We start from the raw sequence: 19,143 nt of genomic DNA on the forward strand, positions 1-19,143 counted from the left end.
GCGCTTTGTGCCATCAGGGTGATTATATTGCTGTTCGGCGAGAAACATCAAGTCACATGAGCGCGGAGGAGGGTCGCTACGACCGTTACACGCGCCGGCGATATATACCCGTCGCGCGGCGTGTATCGCAGCCAGTTGTCGCGCCGAGAGCGGGATATGGAGAGCTTTTGTTAGTCAGAAGCTACGGAGGAGGAAATGGATGATGAGGGAGAGCGAGGCGACGTCCTAATGCTATGCGTAACAAACGACGCATAATGCGCGACGCGCGATCGGGAGTCGTAAAGCGCGAAATTGACGCGCGATGGATGTCGCCGACAATCGCCGACAATCCGAGCACAGTTCGCTCTGATATACTTTCCTCTTCTCTTCTTCTCTACGAAGGTCCACTGCGCTACTGCGCTGCAGCTAGATGACGAAATGCCGGGGGAAGCCGCGCGATCGAGATAGGGGCGGCCTTAAAAATGAATTCAAATTCTCCGAAAATAAAGCTGTCGCGTCTCGAGATTATGTGCTCCGGGAAAGCGCGCTCGGTACGTTGCTCGGCTTAATCCGAGATCTTACTGGCACTTCGACTTCCCCTAAGAAAGGAGCCGCAGATCCCCTTCTCGCTTTCCTCCTCCTCCCTCCTCCGAGCGCCCCTCCGTTTCTTCCTCTCTTTCTCTCTTTCCCTTTCGCTCCCCCCTCTCCCTCCTTCCGCCGCCGCCGCCGCCGCCGCCGCGCCGCTTCCTTTATCAAGACGCGAGAGAAACGTTTCGCGGTAACGCCGGCGTGACGGTGGCGGGCGCTGCGGGCTGTATTTTTTTTACGATATTATTTATGATATTAATTTCGCCCCGGTAACGTCGGCCCCGCCGGGAGTTGTAAAGCGGGCCGAGACGCTCTCCTCTTTTCCTGCGATATCATTGTCTCGAGCAGGCAACGCCGGCGGTACTCCTGGCGCACGACGGCGACGACGACGACGACGACGACGACGACGACGACAGCGGCGACAGAGAGCGCAGGCTACGACGGCGAGGGGTGGCGAGGGTTGGAAAGAAAGGGGTGCCGCGAGGCGACGTGAATAGTGGCCCTCTTCTATGAAGTGTGGGAGGAAGGGCACCCGCACCCGGTGTTTTTGGTGAAAGGAGGAAACCCTCTTCTCTCGCCTACCCCCGGCTTTCTTTCTCTCGCTCTCTATGCTTCCCTCTTGGATTGCCGACGGAGAAACAGAGAGAGAGAGAGAGAGAGAGAGAGGGACTGAGAAATCTCGCTGCTCGAGATTTTGCCACTACGGGTGTCGTCTACGGAAAATCTCACGACGCAACGCCCTGAGAGAGGGAGAGAGAGAGAGAGAGAGAGAGAGAACTGCCACAGGAAACCGCACCCCGAGAGTCGCCGGCAATTTTTACTCTCGGCTATTGTCCGACAGGCGGAACAGCCGCGAATCTCGGCCGATTTTGTTTACCGACTCGTCACACATCCGTCACGACGACAAGGTCGAAGATGAATCTTCGACCACACAGAGGGTGAGGGAAACACCGGCGCGGCCGAGACGCCCGACGAGGATCCTGTCGGACGAGCAGCCTCCCTGAGGAAGAGATTCGACCACCGCGAGTCGTGCGAGGGCTCGCCTCATGGCGGCGGAGATCCGCTCACGAGGATGACGAGGAGGAGGAGGAGGAGCAGGAAAAGGACTCGGGCCGCCCGCGGCGCTACCGACGCGAGTAAATCTAAGTCCCGCGGATAAGTAAAATTTAAAACCATTCCCTTTCGTCCTCAAATTACTTTCCGGAGGCGAGGGCGGAGGGAGGGCGACTGCGAGATGCCGGAGGAGCGGGAGCGGGAGCGGGAGCGGATGATAGCTCGCGAGATAAAAGCAAGCACCGGGAGCTTCGGTTGCCACCGAAAGCTCAAGGCCGCATTAATCTCGGTAATTACGTCACCTCTGTTTATCCCCCGCGGTGTGCTTCCGCCCTCGTCGTCTCCCACCGAGTCCCCCGTCTTCGTCCGCTTCGCACTCCGCTGAATCGCGCGCTCTCCACTCATCTCCAGCGGCACTTTCTCGCCCGAGCCAAAAGCTGCACCCGCACCGCAGGGGGACGGGCCGCGAGCTTTTTATCCGCCGGCGAGCGGCAATCGACCAGGGCGAATCCGCGGGTGTCGGCGTAGCCGACAAAGAGACCGACGACTCGAGTCGCCGGGTCGATCGATCGATCGATCGATCGATCGATCGGCACGTCGGAGCACAAATGAGGTCGCCCCGTTATGCGATACGAACGGCGAATCGGACAATTTCTCATTTCCACGGAGATCGAACAGCGAGCGCGAATCTCGCGGCTCTTCGCGAATCCCTCGCGCGCGATCAGATTTTATTCGTGTCTAATAGGAGGCGGTGTAGCGGAAGGAGCTCTTTGCCGGGCGATGTTGCCGAAAGCCCTCTGCTCCCAGGAGGAGGGAAGGAGGTTACGAGGAAGGCAGCGTTACGGTACACCGCAAAACCAACAAACGATATGCGCCGAGAGACTACGGGGCGGCCGCCCTGCGTGTAGAGCGAGCTATGCAAATCTGCCTAAAACCATACATCGCCGAGTTTCGTCGGGTTAAACCGCGGGATGAATCCGCCTACCATTTCCGCGGACAGGTGGGCAGAGAGGAAAAATAGCGTTTCTCAAAAGCTACACTCGGGTCTCTTACTTGCCTGCTAACTTAACGTTCGCTCGGCACGTGCACGCGCACGATCACCACACCTCGATGAGAGAGCCGCCTTGCGTTTCTCGGGAAATCTCTCCTTTCGACGGGAAATATCGGCAAGGCGAATGTTGCGAGCACGAATCGTACACCGCGCGCGCGCGCGCGCGCGTTATGCTCACCTAGACGGTACAAATACAGGAGGGTGTGTTCCGGAGCGAATCACCCCTAATTCGGCAATAGCATAGCTTAACCACAAAGCCAGCTAATACAGCGATTAGGCGTCGTGTACAAGCGAACGACGACTGCTCGGGGCGATGGCTCGGCCTGCGTGAAATCGCGGCACGTATCGCTTACAGTGGCAAACGTTACGTCTAAACATTGACTCGTCCAACAGATTATTCGATGCGAATCTGCAGCGAAGATACGTCCCCCCGGCTTCCCCGCGGAAAATGCCGCTCGCGCGACCAGCCGTGCAGTTTCCCATTTCGACCACGCGACCATGACTGCGCCGGAGAAGCTTCTCGATGAACGAACGAACGAACGAACGAACGAACGAACGAACGAACGAACGAACGACGGACGGGCGGAAGGACGGGTTTTCTAGTTGCCGAATTCGTCGAAGCCGCTATCAGTGCGTCGGCTTGCAGCGCGGTAACCTTAAGGGTTTGTCCACAGGGCCAACGGTCAGCCATTGCGGTCAACTACACAGCTTGTCCGACTCGCCTTCGTGCTTCGGGTCCTTTGGTGATTAACGAGAGGTCAAACCTACTGCCGGCCAAAGCGCGAGCAAATAGTCTCTCTCTCGTGAAATTGGGTTCCAAAGCGAGTCCTGATTGAGGCGCCCCCCAATGCGGCCTTGACGAGGTTCCTCCGGCTGTGTCCTGCGCCGGGATATTCCCGGGCGAGCGGAGCGGAAGCGCCGAGAGTGTGAACGAAAATCGCGAATTGGGCGTGCGAGAGCAGCGGCAGGAGGACGAGGAGGAGGAAGAGGAGGAGAGTAAATTCACACGAGTCTCGTATTTGAAGTGGCACGCTCGAACGGCTTGGAATATTCCGTCCTTCGCGCGGACGAGACACGGAAGTGCATTAAGCGCGTCTGTGAGTCTGCGAGGGATGATCGAAGGGGGCGGGGAGGTCCGTTGCGAGACAAAAAGTAAGGAGCGAGGCATTCGTTAGCGCCGCGGCGGTTTATTAGTCAATATAGAATACTTAGTGTCATATCCCATCGGACGGAATGTCAGCGGGAAGAAAGAGGTTCGTGCGAAGCTGCCACTTTATCGGATTAGCCGGTCGCGGTAAAAGCGTCCCGGAGAGGAGAGAGAGAGAGAGAGAGTGCACCCTCTCCAATTCGTTAATTTACCCGGCCTCGCTCGTTTCCTTCGCGGCGATATTAATCGGGCCGGACAAGCGCTCGTGGGGATATCTCAATCTCCGGGAATATCGCGCCGCGAGAGTAGTTGATCATAGACGACGACGACGAGAGAGAGAGAGAGAGAGAGAGAGAGAAAGAAGCTCGCTAAGATATTATTCATGTCAGCCATGAAAATCTCATAAACAGCAGCGAGGATGTGCAGGCGCGCACGCTACTGCGATATCGAGAAGAACCTCGACACCTGACGCGCGAAGGATCTTGTCGAACGTGCACAGGGAAAATTTTCAATTGACCTCCCCGAGTATAACGCCGCACACACATGACCCGCATACCCAAACTCCGCCAAACAGCAAAAATGCATTATGTCGTCGGAGCGACATTCAGTCGGCCGAGCGTCGCTATCTTCCTCCACCGATCGCGCCGAGATATCCCCGCAACATCGACAACGCCGAGAGAGAGAGAGAGAGAGAGAGAGAGAAAGAGAGAGAGGCGAACAATATCCCGCAAAAAAGAAAAAAAAATGCAGTTGGCCGCCACCGGCGCGGATCCTTTTCCGACCGCGCGCCATCGGCCGAACTTTTTCGAGGGTTGCGGCCGTTCGGGAGGGTGTATTGTTTATTCAGAAACGTATCAGCGTCGGGGCGACTACGGCGGCTGCGGCGGCGGCGACGACGACGACCACGACCACGACGAACGACCGCGTCGGCGAAGAGGCGGACGAGAGCGAGAGGGCCGCGTTGAATGGCGCTTCCGGTAGAACGAGGTCCGCAGGGCTCCGCAGACTCTCGCTTCCGGTCAGGCGTCCGTCGTTGCTACCCCATCGAAAACGCGGGTCCGGATCTCCCGCGTTCGTTCCCCCCGGGCCCGCCCCCTTCGCGCCGCTGCTTCCCCTTTCCGCCCGACGAGAAGTTCGCTGCTCATCGGACCCACCGGCGTTCCGTTAATTAAGATATCGATTCTTATTGTCCGTCGGCAGCCGAGTCGAGCGGACGTCCTGGCCGGCGCCTGATTTCACGCCCGCGTCGGGGCTGTGTGCGCGCGCGCGCGCGCGCGCGTTGTCGGTCACCCGCGACGAGCCAGCAACCCCTCTCTATTCGCGCGCTTTTGTCGCGCTCGCTGGACTCGCGATTCCGCCGGCATGCGCCTGCTATCGATTAATTGTTCGTTCGTCTCGCTTCCTTATCAACGTCAGCGGCAATCGCGGAATGTAACACCCGCGTGTGTTTCTCGCCCCGTCCCGCTCCACCCCCCTCCCCCCGTGAGAGGAGGTTTTAACCCTTCGACAACAGACGGTGAAGTGTCATCGAGCGAGGCAGCGGATAAATCTGCCGGTGAATTTTCGCACGACCAGGTTTGTATTGCGCGCATCGCGCGATTGATGTCGCGATTTGTCACGCGAAATCGATAATCTGTTGCCTTGATAACCTGACCTGACGGTCCGTGCGGCTTCGGCCCGCGGTCGCTTTTGTACGCGTACTTATCGTCAGAAGGCTGTTCTATGATATTACTTTTTCTTCAGAGTCGGGTCTCAGGACGAATGTTACGTCGAGCACGGCGGGCTGAGGGAGGACTTCTTTCCGAACATAAACCGAGCATCTCGCGAAGGGGGACGGCTCGTAAAAGATACCCAAACTTGTCACCTGATAAATATCTTTATGACCGTACGGCCTCGAGGGCGTCATGTAAATCTTCTCTCTTTCCGCGAGCTCCGGCCACCGTGCGTATAAAAACATGGCGGACGAGGTCACGGGAGGAAGAATAGGATCGCGCGTAATTATAAGGATTAATCTTAAGTCCCGCAAGGTCCACCACTTGTGGAGTCTGTTCCCCTTTGTCACGGCTTCGAACATGCCGACGAAAACGCCTCGACATTTTCGTACGAGGACCGAAGAGGAGATTGCCCTCGCGATAAGGTGCCCGATAAGATGAAAGGAAATCAAACGGGCGCGAACGAGAACGGATTCCGGCCAGCGGCGGAAAATTGAAAAATTCGCCGAAGGAAGAAACAAGTTCCGTGAATCCAACGAACGACGTTAATCCATGATCGTTTCTCAACACGCATTGAACTCGTCGCGAGCCGCTCGATCGTCCCGCTGACGAATTCGCCGTTCGATCGCGATCACGCTCGACGGACTTTATGACGATTTTTCGCCGCCGCTGCTCTACTATCAATTTTGTCGTCCCTCGTTTCTTCTTTCACTCGTCGAGCGCGGTGGCATCACTCGACGTGCTACGTGCGCACATATGTAGAACGTCGAAGCTACAGGTGTCAGCGAGAGCAGTATTTTTCAGCGAGGCCCGGTGAGAGGGTGTAGGTGATAGAGCAAGAGAGGAAAGGGTAAAGAGCGGGTCGAGGAGCCGAGTAAGAGAGAAAGAGGGAAGGAGAGAGATAGAGGCAAAGAGAAAAAGAGAGAAGGATAGAGGTAGAGAGAGAGAGAGAGAGAGAGAGAGAGAAGCAGCGAGAATGAGAGAGCCATCAAAAGGAGGGAGAGGGAAAAGAGAGGGACGTTTCACCGCGGCAGGGAAACGACCGAGTGCCGGCACGCACGTTGAATCTGCTAAACGCTCTCGCTCGTGCGTGAAATGCCTCGATATCACTGTTTTATTTCGGCCTGTTCGTTCGCGTCGCCGTTCTCTCCCGCTTTTGCGACGCCGTCCTTTTTACTCCCGGCCGAGTACGCCGACCGGCCGACCGGCGCGCAACCCTTTCACTCTCGCCGCGCTCTCCCGTGCCCGCTCGTGCAGATTTGATGACCCTCCCGGCCGCGATTTGACGATGATTCAATTGTCCATGGCCAAGTGAAATAAAGCGCCTGCAAGTCGAGCTTGTTCACCGCACCAGCCTCTCATTCAGCATAGCGAACGCGGCCGTACTGTTGGTTCAATCTACCGACGCGTTTGGAACGGCCGTGTGCCGTTGGTTCAATCTCGACAAATATGAAGAATTCGCGCGCGGAATTTTGCTTAATTAAAGCCTGTGCCTCGTGGACTGTTTCAATGTAAAACAGCGAGATATTTGGTTAATTAATCTTGATGAAAGTGCATTGAGGTGTGCGCGCACTCGTCGCGTAGAGCGTATGGAGCGTAACAAATTGAACAGAAAAGTCTGATGCCGTCAGTACTTTTAAGATATTAATTAGAAAAAATTAACGAGAATAGTTGCACGTGATACGATGGAAAGCGGCACACATGCATGTATTGTGCCAAACAGTCTGCGCATCAGCAATTTTTCTCTATCATCTATTCTTTGTACAGTTCAGTGAAACAAGTACAACAAAAATTCCCAATGTGTCAATTTGAACTCGATCGATAAAATACAGCCAGACGAGAGATAAAGTTCCCTTTATCGCTGTCCTTCTTTCCCATTCAGCGCTTTATATTCTTCAGGAACATGAAAGTGACGCTTCGCGTAGCAAACCCAATCCAAGGTTTCTCAATAGCCCTTAACGTAGATCGACACGCATTTTACCGAAAGCACGAAAATAGATAGCTTCCGTGTCCACGGGACTGCGCTAATTGATCCTTATTCCACAGAAGAACGACTACCCGCCCAGCGGGAGCGCGGTGATTTCCCCTTTCCAGCGGTTTTTGTTTCAAGTCGCTGCGACGTCTGGAAGCGTCTATCGGCATTTGTATCGATCCGCGCACTCTCGATCGGCCCGGCGCGCGGCGCTACCGCTTCAGGTAGGTCAAGTACGGAGCGGATCGCGGCGCGGCGCGGCGCGGGGGTGCGTAAAGCGCCCGCGTGCCGCAGATGGCATTTCCGGGGAGCCACCTTGCGCTGTAAGTACGTGACGGCACGCAGCGCGAGCGCGGCCTTGTCCCCCACTCCGCGGCCCAGGCGAGGTCGCCCCGAGCACGTGGTCGCGGCGGCCATGTGAGATCGTCCCTCTCGCTCGGAAAAGGACAGAACGAAAACAAAACAGCGCGCCAGCGCGGGAGCAAGTGTCACACGCTCGCCTCGGCGCTGACGCCTGCTTTAAACGGCTGTAACTCGCTGATAAATCGATGTAGCGGCGTGAAACAAAAAGCACGCTCTTTGGCACGCCCTCCCGCACGTGTTGATATTGTTTTTTCTATCGGCGACTTGACGGAGCCGAGCGTGGTGGTCGATTAAAGCGCCGTGAACACGCTCGACACACGAGCAACACGAGCGGCCTTTATCGCTCGAGATTTTTGCTCGGGTTCCTTTCCTCGCCCGATCTATCGGCGAGATTAATGTTATTATTATTAATCAAAATAAAGGAACAATCGATATCATATATTGTTGAGCGTTGTACAGATTTTTCATGTGTGACGTCTCTGCTGCGAAAATATTAATCGAAGGAAACTGGCGGAGAAACTTATTCCATCATATCGCGCGCAATTCCTCGTCAATTCTTCTCGTCACCTTGATAGTGAACTAACGAGACGCGAAACGTCGAAACCGCGAAGAATAGAAAAGAATCGACACCTGACGACGGAATTCGTCGTGAGCCGAAGAAAAGAAAAAAAAAAAATGCGAGAAAATTAGTCGGCACTTTCCGGCGACAAGCGCGTCTCTCTCTCTCTCTCTCTCTCTCTCTCTCTCTCGCGGTGGTTCTCCGCTCGCCGGTAGTTCTCGCCGATAAGTCGATAAATCGTGGAGTGGCCCGCGCGGCCAATTTAATTAATAATTATCGACTGGAGGAGGAGCGCCTTGCACAATGGCGATACTTCCTTCTGGCGTAATCCTCCGAAGATTAACGAGCCCGTACCAGAAGGGACCGCTCTCCAGCGCCTCCTGTCGCCCCGAGACCCCCTTCGCCGTCCTTCCTACGCTATATCGTCCTCTCTTATAGCCGCAAGACGCCATGGCGCGCCTTGCGGTGGTTGCGGCAAGAACCCTCGCCGTACCCGCATTAACGCAATTATGAATTTGTCGCGTTGGGATCTGACAATACAAGATGTCGCAGCCGCACCCCCGCCGCGCACCTTCCCCCGCCTAGCCGGAGCCGCCGCCTCGAGACCCTTAGCCTGGCTTTCCTCGTTTACACTAAAACCGATTTTGCGGACTATATATGGATCGGGAGGACGTGACGTAAATGCAATTTTGCCGGGCCACGTGGACGACGGTAGCGCGGCGGCAACGTTAGAACGGCAGTTATCGTTAGCGCGCGCTCGCGTTGACGGATCGTCCTTGGCGAGGGACGACAGATCGATCGCGAGTCGCAGTCCTCGAAACGACTGCTCGCAGGACTGCTGAGAGCTGGAAATCGGACAACGGCCGCTGCGAAATGACGATTCGTTGCTCCGGCGATTCCGAGAGAGACAGAGAGAGACAGAGAGAGAGAGAGAGAGAGAGAGAGAGAGAGAGAGAGAGAGGGAGGAAGAGAAAGAGAGAGGCTTCCCTCCGTCGCCACTTATCGCGGCGCGCCGACGGCCTGAGAAATATTCAGCGGCGCTTCACCCTGTCGCTCGTTTTCTCCCTCGCGAATCAATATCCAATGTATTCCATGCGTCCGCCTTGTTAGCCGTGCCGTTCGTTTTGCGGCGCGGCAAGCGAGTGTAGTTTCGGCGGCCCTAAGTTAGTTTCGAACGGTCCCGTAGCAATAGCAGTAGCAGCTATGGCCTCCTCCTCTCTCTCTCTCTCTCTCTCTCTCTCTCTCTCTCTCTCTCTCTCTCTCTCTCCTCTTCCTCTCTCTGGCTCTCTCCGGTATCGTGCGGTAGCGTACGACGGGTGGGACGAGAGGATCGTTGCGGCTCGCCGCAGGCGACTGCTGCGACCTGCTCTCCTCAGCGACAAATTCCTCCTCCTGGCCTCGACCGCTCTTCGCCAACGCTTCCTCCCTTCGCTCCTGCGCGCGCGTTCCTCTCCTCTCCTCTCCTATCCTCCGCTCCCGCCCGGAATTGCGTTTCTCTCGACTTCGCTCCGCGCGAAACTTAGGCCGCGCGCAAGAAAATCAATCGGCAAGGTCCGACGACTGGCCTGCTCTCGCAGCGGCCCGGACCCTGTCGCGGAGGAGAGGATCGTCGGAGAGGGCACCGGGGATGCCGGCGATTCTAAACATCAAGGAGGACTCGGGACTGCCTAGTCAGCCCTTCATATCGTGAGAGCCGGATCCGCGCAAACAAGCCCGGCAGAAGCCGGCGAAGGCTCCGGTTAAGCGCCGGTCAGCCATCCGCCGATGGCGGTTCGACTGGCTGTGTGTTGGCCCTATTATCGTTAACTAATAAAGGGCCTAATTGAAACGCCGGGCTTTTGTTTCCAGCACTCGAGCGCCGCTCGTCTTTCCAAAGGCCTTGCGCTGGCTAAGCCAGCCGTTTGACCGGCTCGCTCGTTCGCCCTCTCTCTCTCTCTCTCTCTCTCGCTCTCGCTCCCTCGCTCTCCTTCTCTCGAGACTCCAACGCGGCTCGGAATTCACAGGGCAAAGTGGATTCGCGAAGATCGATCGGATTATTGCGAACACAGGAGGCGTTTTATTTTAGGACTCTCGCGTGCGCCAAATACGTGTCTCATGTCTCGTCTCCTTTCCGTCTTCTGTTTGAAACTGCAAAGTCCTTTAGAGGGCCGCGTTCGGATATATGATAGTTCGCGGGCTAGGGTCGAATCGAAGACGGCTGATGTCGTGATTAAACGCGAAAAGAAGCCCTCGCTGAGCTCCGTCACAACACGGCCGGGAAAGGAAGCCGCGTCGACGGTAATCCAGCCATAATTCACGGACGAAAGCGATCGAGATCGCTTATAATCGCGTCGCTTATAGCACAGCCGCGGCGCTGCTCGCTCGTTTGCAACTATTTTCTGCAAAGGGGAAAGAAGAAAGTTTGATCGCGGTAAACGGCGCTATCACGAGAGGAAGAGAGAGGGAGGAGAGAAAAGAGAGAGAGAGAGAGAGAGAGAGATCAACTTCGACGCGATTTCTCCTCCGGTCGAGAGACATCGTCGTCCGACACGACGCGGCGTCCCTAAATTCCGCGCGTGTCGTGTCCGCGTTGGAAGCGCGACGTTATTCTTCGGATACGCAATCGCGTCAGTTCTCCAAGTCGTTCAATTATTCACAGTTGTCCCCCGTCGGTGAAGCCGCGCAGGGTAAAAGTACTTTAAGTACGGGCGAGTAGCGACGACGATCATCGTCATTATCCTCGAGATCGAGCGCCATGAAAATTGTGAAACACAGAAAGCCTCGGAAAATTGCCGCTCATTGATGAGCCGCGCGCGGCTCTAACACGGAGCTTCGAGTTCGCCAACTTTTCCGTTTCTTTCCTTTTCTCTTCGACAAAAGAACATCGATCTCTCGATGTGGAGATTTTCAGATCGTGCAGATGCAGATTGCATAATTTCCCCTCTGCGTCGGGTTCTCTCGCGAGCAAAGAAAACGGGTCGTTAGGACGCCAGGTGATCAGATCCCGCGCGCATCATGACGTTTCGCGACAGCGGTGAGGAAACGAGCGGGATCATTCGGTCGCAGAACGCGTCGAGTCCCGCTGCGCGCGATAAATCATCCTCCTTCTTGACGAAAAAATGGAAGAGGGAGGGAGAAGGAGAGACGGAGAGAGAAAGAGAGAGAGAGAGAGAGAGAGAGAGAGAGAGCAGCTCGCGTGCTGCAAAAATAATAAGGTAAAAACTCACCTTGCTGGCGTGCGGTTGGACTGACTGTTCGTGAGAGAGACTGCTGCAAATCGGCCGAGAAGGCAGCCTGCCGTGTTTTGCTCAGATATAACTGCAAAAGGAAATGAATTACGCGAAATTATTCCTCCGACGTCAATTCTAATTTAAGAGCGAAGCATTTCTTTAATTGCTCGTACTACATTAAGAAAGAGTTCCCGTAATGCGGGACGACAGACGTGTCGTGACCGAATCGAGCGCCGCGTTATCGTGCGCCCATTTCGGGCATCGCGAGACGCGAAAGTACGAACTGAGCGACTTTGAGCCCGCGAGTAGCGAGCGACCGAGTCCGAATCAATTATTTTGATCGCCGCTGCAACCAAGTGCCTCGCAACGGAAGCGTCACGTCGCGGTGGGATCGATACAACGCGGCGCTCGAGAGGGCGTATATTTAACGTTAATATCCGACTCGAACTCGACGGCACGACGTCGGCATTACCTCGCCTTTCGAGAGAGACCAGAATCATCGGAAATAACACCACGATTGTACTCGAAACCGAAGCTTCAGCCCGAGCTCTCCATCGCTCTGTCCATCCGTGACGCAACTAACAGAGAAAGAATCGACGCGCACGGAATCGTCGAGACGAGAAACGCCGAGCGCGTTTTCGCGAGCCGAAACTGACGAGCCCGAGCTCGTCTCGCTCGTCTCGGCAAGGACTGCGGATATCGCCGGCAGATCGGAGAGAGCTTTGGCATCCCGATCACGCGCTAAGGGCGGGCCATCCCCTTTAATATTAGGACCAAATCGGACCGACTCGCTTCGGTATAAAATAAAGGGCTGACATGCGAGCACGGCGGGAGAGCCTAGTCGAGCCGAGCCGAGCCAAGCCAAGCCAAGCCAAGCCGAGTCGAGCCGAGCCGAGGGAGCAGCCGGAGCGAGAGAGGGTGCCTCGCCAGAGAGGAACGGAGAAAGGCGCGGAAGACAGGCAGGGAAGGGTGGCTTCACCACCGCGGTGAGGGATGACTGAGCGAGTCGGTTAAACGGGCGTCTTCTTTCATAAATTTGGAGGGCGCCCCCGGATAAAGGTTTAGAATAAATCGTTCGGCCTGTTATCCACTCCGACGTCGGCGGATAACGGCAGACGAGAGAGAGCGACCCCGGATGGCTCAACAATCCCTCCTCCGTGCGCCTCCCGCATCATCACACGTTGTGTACCGCGCTTGGAGAGGCGCGCGCCTTCCGTCCTCCTCCGCGAAACTCGGAATTTTATCAGCAGGTGCAACGCGTCGCGTTTATCCGCAATCTACCAACGTCCGTCGAACGTCTCTCCTCTCGCGCCGCCGTGTTGCGTATCTTGATTGGGGAGTTTACTCGGAAAAGAGACACGGTTTCTTCGGCACAATTTCCTTGTCCCGTCGATATCGAAAGCAGCCTCGAAACGGACCGCTCGATATACGACTGAGAAGCAGCGCGGGCGACGGAGATATCTCTCGAGCGTTTCGCAAGGCGCCCTGTAACTCACTCCGGTCCGCCCGACTAAAACGTCGAGCGCAATATGAAAGTTCAGGCCGAGTCGAGCGCTCATAAATACATCCTCGAAGATCGCACAAATCGCTCGTTCGAGGCCAATCCCCTTCGACGTCTCCTGCGAGAGATACGACGGGGAACCCTTCGCCTCGCGCTGAAATACGCGCGGCGATACTACGCGAGTATATGCGAGGCAACATGCATGCAAGCGCGCGACCTACTCAACGGAGGAGGGGGGGCGGGGTCCGAGCTGCGAAAGAAGGAGGAAAAGACGACGGGCTTGAGGGGTAGAATAAACGGGACGCGGAGGACGAGAGGAACGAAGAGAGAGAGAGAGAGAGAGAGAGAGAGAGAGAGAGAGAGAGACGGAGAAAGGCCAAAGCAGGCAGAAAGCCAGTCCAATTTCTCAAACCTGTCCAATCTGTGTCGTATGCAAAATCAATCACGCTCCACCCCGCCGCACCGCCCCCGGCCCGGCAGCCCTCGGGGGCCCCACGATTTTCAAATCCAGCCGTAGCCACGCGGTAATCCGGCTCTCGAGGCGAAACTTCTCTCGGCGATCCGAGTCGTGCTATCGAAGCATCTTCTTCGATCTATTCCGCGCGAGCGTCGCGTCGCGTCGCGTCATGCGCGCTCCACGAACGTGGATTTATGGACGCGCTTCTCACGTTCGCAATGGAGGTGGTGAGCGATCGCAAGAAGACGAAGAGGGAAAAAGGGAGAAAGTAGGAGCGAGCTCCTTCCGCGCGATGAGCGTTCGAGAAAATTAATTTGTCAATTTTATGTCCTTTTGACAGAAGGCAGCGCGGCTGCGCGATATACCGTCATCGTCAAGCGAAGAGTCAACAGCGTCGATTAATTTTCAAAGACTATCCGAGCGATAATGAGTCGCTTGCTGATACAACAATGTTGATACGCGGAGCCTGATCGCGACGTCGTCACAGAGAGGATCGCAGGATCAACGAGATGCGCGCCGACGAAAGAACGGCGGGCCTTTGTAGCTTGCACCGAGACGCAGTCGTGGCGCCGGGCCGGCGCGGCAAACTTTATATTGAACCTTTGAATCATGGTAATAATATCGTGGGGCCGTGTGCTCAAAAGGCGAGAGCCGCGACGCGCGCGCGCGCGGAGAAAGACATTTTAAAAAGTAAAATTCAGAAAGTCATTAGGAACTATCGGCGTATCGGACGTTTGTCTCGGCGCGGCTCGGCCGGGCCATTGATATGCATTACCTTCGATCGGCAGCCGCGATCATTAAAGGCACCTAAGGGCGCTCTATAAGGCCGGTTTCAAGGCCGGCCGACCGCCTCGAAAAAGTAATTTGTCCTTTGGGGCGCGAACTTCAAAGGTGCTCACGGGACATTCGTTGCTACAACAAGCGCCGTTCTACTTGCGCCCCTCTCTACTTGGCCTCGCTGATCAGACTTGCTGATTTTTGCCGTCGCAACGTCGGCGCTGGACCTTGTCCACCGGCGCCCGTCAAGGGCCCCGGCTGCCGAAGCTCTCTCAGCCCCCGAGAAAACGAGAAGGAGAGAAGCGAGAGGGCGCGCCACGAGGGGTGCGAAGAGTTTAGCATACGCATTTTGTACATTGAAATCCCGACACGTTCGTGCAACTTTAAATTGAAACCCGCCCGATACGCGCGTCACCTCCCCCGCTGCGCCGTCGATAGTCGTCTCGCAAAATCACGCCGAGGAGCTAAGCCGTCGGCAGCTCGCGCGTGTGAAAAGGCGCGATCTCTGCGAATCTCAGAAAGAATCCCGGAGGCTCGCTCGAGAAAATGAAAGAGTAAGAGCATGCATGTGCGTGTATGTAAATTTCCAGAAAGACGACAGAATCTACGGCGAAGAGAGCAAAATATTTACGAGAGGACGGGATCGGGAAAGGATGAAAAGGGAGAGAGAGAGAGAGAGAGAGAGAGAGAGAGAGAGAGAGGAAGAAAAGGAAGAGATGGAGAGAGGACTATGACGCGCCCGATGACGTCTTATCGACTGGCGCAAGATTTCCATAAAACGGTTACGGCTTGTTTATGCACACTCAGGTCGCGGAAGCGGTTATGTCGTCACGACGAGGGAATACGGCGCCGCGCTCGCACCGTTACTCTCGAGCGACACCTTGTGTTATTCAATTCGCCGGCGGTGATTACCGATGTAATAACGCGAAATAATCGACTGCGCGCGATCCTCTGGCCGCGCGACATTACGCGGAGGGGCGTGAAAGAAGAGGGAGGGAGGGAGGGAAACTGGGCATTTTTAATTAAATAATACTAATCACAGAGGGCAGACCCTCCCGCGCGCAGGCAAATCTCATCTCGTTCTTTCCCTGGACCGTCCCTCCTTCGCACGCGAGCTCCTTTTCCGTCTTCCTCTCTCGCTCTCCGCGCCGCGCCGCGCCGCGCCGCGCGCTCTTCCTCTCCTTCGGTCCCGCGAATCGTCTCTCTTTTAGACTTCGAATTGTAATTAACATTTGGTTCTCCCATTAGTGTAATTAAAGTGCCATTCCATAATCTAGGAGGCCGAGAGAAGAGAAGAGGGGCACCTTATCTTTCAGACTTCAGCCCCGGCTGCGGGGGTCGTTTTAACCCCCGCTGGGCGCCTCCAGCCCCTTTCCGGGTCTACACCAAGCGTCGGTTGCCCGTAGCTTCCTTCGGTGATAACTCCTTTCCGCGAGAGATCTCTCTCCCCGCCGGCGCCGGGAGCGTGGGAGCAGGAGGGAGAGAGACGCGGCGGGGAAAAGAAAAACGGTGATTAAAACGTTCGGCAATCCGATATCGTATCTCGGCGCGCAGCAGAGTCGCGGGGTCGCTATTCGGGGACGCGCGCGTACGCGCAAACCGATCTCGGCGCGATTTCCGTTTCCTTAAAGGAACGAGCTCAAATGCCGCTCGCGTCGAAGCCTTAAAGTTGATAGCTAAGGTCTGCCTGCTCGCCCGAAGCGAGAACGGAGATTCTCTCTCTCTCTCTCTCTCTCTCTCTCACTCTCTCTCTCACTCTCTCTCTCTCTCTCTCTCTCTCTCTCTCGGCGAGAGAACGGAATCTGGAGATTTTTCAAATTCGAGAAAATACGCGGACGCATGCGACCCCGACCACTGTTCTCGTCGATCACTCGATGAAGATAACGGGAGGAGGAGGAGGAGGAGGAGGAGGAGGAGGAGGAGGAGGAGGAGGAGGAGGAGGAGGAGGAAGAGGACAGACATTCGGGGGACACATTTCACGGAGATAATCGGCGGAAGGTGTCATCCGCAGATTGGATCCCCCGAGTCGCGCGCGAGGTCGGACAAAACGATAAAGATGAAGGGGCGAGATGGCAGGGCGCCGGCGCTGGTAAAATAAAGAAAAGCAAGGAGATAAGAAAGGGCCTGCCTACGTTGACATTTTCCGGTGGTTGAGTTAATAATGCGCGCGGTACACAAACGCCGCACCGAGCGGGGGTGGATCCACCGAGCGCCGTCGTAAAGAGGCGCGGATGTGTTTATTCGGGAATTTGCCTTTTTTCACCCGTCTCCTTCTCTCTCTCTCTCTCTCTCTCTCTCTCTCTCTCTCTCTCTCTCTCTCTCTCTCTTTCTCTCTCCCTTTGCCCGACCCGGATGCCGCGAGATTTTTATCTTATTTTTCGACGACGATCTCTCCCGCCCGGGGAATTTATATACTTTCGGCTCCTCGCGGATCGAGGAGGGAGAGGCGGTTGAACGGAGAAACAGAAGAAAATAAGGGTGGAAGCGGGAGAGCAAAGACGAAGGAGTAGGAAGAATCACGATGCAATTATTTTCGTTCCAGCTCGTGAACGGATTTTAAGGCCGTCCGGCCCCGGTCGCTGGACCGAGGAGGAAAGGAAGGAGAGCGCAGGAGAAGGCCGAAGGCCAGGAAGAAGGATTAACCTCGTCAAGTGGGTGAGTCCGTGACAAAGACGTTAAAGTGGTCGAAGGGGATGAGATATATCGCGGCGAAATCTGGGGTGGAGCTCGCTCACATCGTCGAGCATCAGGGACGGCGAGACACTAATGGCATTTTTATTATTTCTCTCTGGAGCCCCGTGTAGTAATGGCTCGCCCGTACGGTCCATTGGACACGTGACAGCTTTGACAGCCTCTCACCTTTTCTATGTCTGCCGTAACACGCCGATTTCCCGCGTGACGACACGGCGTGAGGAGAGCCGTCGAGTGTATATAGATATCTCTGACACGTGACACAACGTCTTTCTCGCGTTATCAGCGCACTTTCTGATTGATCCTTCTTCGTCTTCATCCCTCGATATCATTTCTCCTCAATGTCACTTCCGTGTGTGTGTGTAAATTTAAGCTCCTTTTTTTTTCAAGTCTTCCACAGCCTCGATTAATGTCGCGTGGAGGTCTCTCCGCGATCGAATCGCGGAAGCCTCGCAATTTTCGCGGAAAGGGAAAAACAGGGCGCGAGTATTTCCGTACGACGTACATCACGACGCGCAGCCGTTTGCAAAATGCCTGGATGCCGCAAGATCGCAAATCATAAGTAGCTCGCCGCCATGTACGGAGCCATTGCCGTCCCGCGTAGCCCACGAAGCCCACGTTGGGCTTGTTGGGTTTTGATGAATGAGCCTCACATAAAGCTGAAGTATGGTAAAAGCCGCCGCGGCTACCGCCGTAATATTCTACCCTGGGAGCTTTTAGAATCGCTAATGACTAATGGCACCAAAAGGAGCACCCTCCGATGGATGTTGCCTCGCCTCACGGATTAGCGTTTCGCGTGATCCCGCCGCAAAATTTCTGATCTCCGAGCGGCCCAAGGACGCGCTGCTGACTTGCTGATGCGCGACCCCTTTCATCCGGCCCGCTCTTTTCGCGCGAATGTCTTATCTTGCGTTTGCGGTTGCGGCCATTAGAACGGAAGTATTTCCGATGAAAGGGAACATTGTGTCAGGTGCGTCGTGAGAGCCATCGCAATGCCGGTCGTAATTATCCCCCTCCCCCTCCGCCCCAGAATGTCCGAATAATATCAAAGCGGAATGCATCTAGCGAAGTAAAGCTTCCGAATACTTTCGAACCCGGCGACTCCATCTCGTGTGTCTCCCTTGCATATTATTTGCCGCAGCATAATTCCCATCCCCATCCCCTTCGACTACATGAAGCTAAAAATAAAACGACCTTCTCGATATCGCGCCTATCGGCGGTCTCTCTCGCCGGCGAGAAGTTAGGCTTCGCTCAAGCTATTATGAGCGACCACGAAACATCGCGCGAAATAAGCAGCGAGCTTAGGGAAGGGCTTACGATAGCTCGTGGACCGAATAGGTAACGAGAAGAGGAGGAGGAGGAGGAGGAGGAGGAGGAAGAGGACGAGGATGAGAGTTCCAGGACGAGAAGGAAAAAGCAAAGGCCGAGCGGTGCTGGTTGGCAGGCCCAGAGGTGCGGATTGCGGCAGGGGTAACGAGAGGGGGAGCCAAAAAGTACTTTAATATACGGCAATCCCCTTGGCTTGGAACTCGCAAACTCTCGGACCGAGCGGCTGCTCTCTCTCTCTCTCTCTCTCTCTCTCTCTCTCTCTCTCTCTCTCTCTCTCTCTCTCTCTCTCTCTCTCTCCGCCCCCGCCTCTGCGTATTTCTCTCGCCGCTGCCGCCGCCGCCGCGTGGCTTCCGATGAAATTTGGCGTCTTCCACGCGAGCCGCCTTTGATGCCCGCTCCGCTGCCATTCTAATTGCGGAAACCCGTCGCAATCGGCTTGCGAAAGTCGCGCAAAGTGGAAATCACGCGAAGCCGAGTAACGCGGCTGCACACGCGGCCGTCGAAAGCTCCCGGCGACTTTCGCTGGAGAAGAAAAGAAAATATCCAAGCGTCTCTCTCTCTCTCTCTCCGCGTCGTTCAAAGAGCGTTCACGTCGCCGTCTCGCGAGTCTCACGTGCGTGGATATTTCGCCTCTCGCCGGTTGCTTAGCGTCAACGCTGCAGAGAGACGGCCGGCGGCCGTCGAGAAGTTGGACGAAGCCAAAGAGCCACGGGAGAAGCCAGCGCGTGGAGGCACACGCGGTTGCGCGGCTGAAA

At 55.8% G+C, this 19,143-nt stretch overlaps 1 protein-coding gene across 8 annotated transcripts in view; it reads right to left on the minus strand.

Moving 5' to 3' along the window:
- LOC105186775 (probable serine/threonine-protein kinase DDB_G0267686) overlaps nt 1–11,695 on the minus strand; it is a 123,517-nt gene extending 111,822 nt beyond the window's left edge. For all 8 annotated transcript variants that reach the window (XM_025303136.1, XM_025303134.1, XM_025303133.1 and 5 more), the window contains exon 1: nt 11,631–11,695. The gene's annotated coding sequence lies outside the window, so the exon portion shown is untranslated. The remainder of the gene's footprint in view (nt 1–11,630) is intronic.
- Nucleotides 11,696–19,143: the final 7,448 nt, after the last annotated feature.

The sequence above is a fragment of the Harpegnathos saltator genome, unplaced genomic scaffold (assembly GCF_003227715.2).
Source record: "Harpegnathos saltator strain DR-91 unplaced genomic scaffold, Hsal_v8.6 scaffold534, whole genome shotgun sequence".
In the NCBI taxonomy this organism is placed as follows: Eukaryota; Metazoa; Arthropoda; class Insecta; order Hymenoptera; family Formicidae; genus Harpegnathos; species Harpegnathos saltator.